The sequence below is a fragment of the Etheostoma spectabile genome, chromosome 12 (assembly GCF_008692095.1).
Source record: "Etheostoma spectabile isolate EspeVRDwgs_2016 chromosome 12, UIUC_Espe_1.0, whole genome shotgun sequence".
Taxonomy (NCBI): domain Eukaryota; kingdom Metazoa; phylum Chordata; class Actinopteri; order Perciformes; family Percidae; genus Etheostoma; species Etheostoma spectabile.
In genome coordinates this window covers 2643999-2645927 of record NC_045744.1, presented here as the reverse complement: position 1 = coordinate 2645927, position 1929 = coordinate 2643999, and positions in this window count along the sequence as shown.

Sequence of the window (1929 nt, the reverse complement as noted above, 5' to 3'; positions counted from 1 at the left end):
GGACATTTTCCATTTAAAATGACGATGTCTACTACATATAATTATTATACATATATAACGTTGCTTACTGCTTATTGTCTTGACTCAAATTGACTAATTTTTGATACCAGGTGCTTTTCTTTATCTTGGGTTCCGCTGCCAATAGCACCTTTGTGATGGCATTCTAAACTCCAGTGCGATTTCTAAAGACTATGGTTACCTGGTCCTCAGATCTCTGCAGGGTAAATCCAGACAGCTAGCTAGACTATCTGTCCAATCTAAGGACTATGGTTACCTGGTCCTCAGATCTCTGAAGGGTAAATCCAGACAGCTAGCTAGACTATCTGTCCAATCTGAGGACTATGGTTACCTGGTCCTCAGATCTCTGCAGGGTAAATCCAGACAGCTAGCTAGACTATCTGTCCAATCTGAGGACTATGGTGACCTGGTCCTCAGATCTCTGCAGGGTAAATCCAGACAGCTAGCTAGACTATCTGTCCAATCTAAGGACTATGGTTACCTGGTCCTCAGATCTCTGCAGGGTAAATCCAGACAACTAGCTAGACTATCTGTCCAATCTGAGGACTATGATGACCTGGTCCTCAGATCTCTGCAGGGTAAATCCAGACAGCTAGCTAGACTATCTGTCCAATCTAAGGACTATGGTTACCTGGTCCTCAGATCTCTGCAGGGTAAATCCGGACAGCTAGCTAGACTATCTGTCCAATCTGAGTTTTCTGTTGCTCGATTAGAGCAACCTTTTAATGTACACATGTTCCACCAACACTAATTCCTTCCCGAGGCTATTTGGCAGCGGCACCGTGGCTCTGAATGGGACTTAGCACCGCCCATGATGATTGGGGTTTAAAGAAATGCCAATAACACTGTGCACATTTTTCTCCCATCCAGGAATGCTGTGTAGACTAGCCAGACCCTCCTCGGCAGCGCTGTGGAGGAAGGTCTGGCAACTCAAGACTTTTAACTATCCTTCAAAGGTTATGACAAAATTTGCTTCTAATTCTCAGTGACCACTGTTCACTGCTCCTGAAAAGGGGGGTGGGATGCACAGCTGTCCCTGTTTGGTCTCAAATGAGTTGACTATTAATTTGTTATAAATAGATTAAATAGATTAATAGATAAATAGATTAATAGATGAATCAATTTTTTGTGGATAAGTTTTCCTCAATTACAGCAAGCATCTCACTTCCTGCTTTTGACCCTTCCATTTCTATAAAGTGTGAAGCTGTTTTCAACTGATTTTAGTCTGTATCCATCGATACTCTCAAAAATATTGTTACACATTTGAAACCCTCAGTTTGTTCCACTGATATTGTCTCACCTCGCTTTTTTTAAGAGGTGTGGGACATTATTGGACCTAACATCCAAGAAATTATAAATAGCAGCCTTACTTCAGGTTCTGCCTATTTTAAACAAGCAGTGATGCAGCCACTCATCAAAAAAACAAATTTGGACCCATCGGCACTTTCAAACTATCGCCCTATCTCTTAACTCCCTTTTGTGTTGAAGATTTTACAGAAGGCAGTTTTTTTTTACAGTTGCAGTCTTTCTTAGAAACACATGGTGTTCTTGAGGTGCTCCAATCTGGTTTTAAGACATTTCATAGCCCTGAATCCGCACTTTTAATAGTTTTTAATGATCTTTTAATCTCAAATGACTCTGGAGATTATGTAATTCTTATGCTTTTAGATCTTACAGCAGCATTTGACACAGTTGACCACAGCATCCTTATTCCTCGCCTCGAGCATGGCGGGGGGATTAAGGGCACTGCCTTAGAATGGTTTAGGTCACACACGTCAGAGAGAGATTTTAGAGTCAGTTTTGGTGGCTCTATTTTGACTTCTTTGTTCCTCACATATGGCGTTCCCCAGGGTTTGATTCTCGGGCCAGTTCTTTTTTCACTCTGCATCCCCTTGGATGTATCTTAAAAAG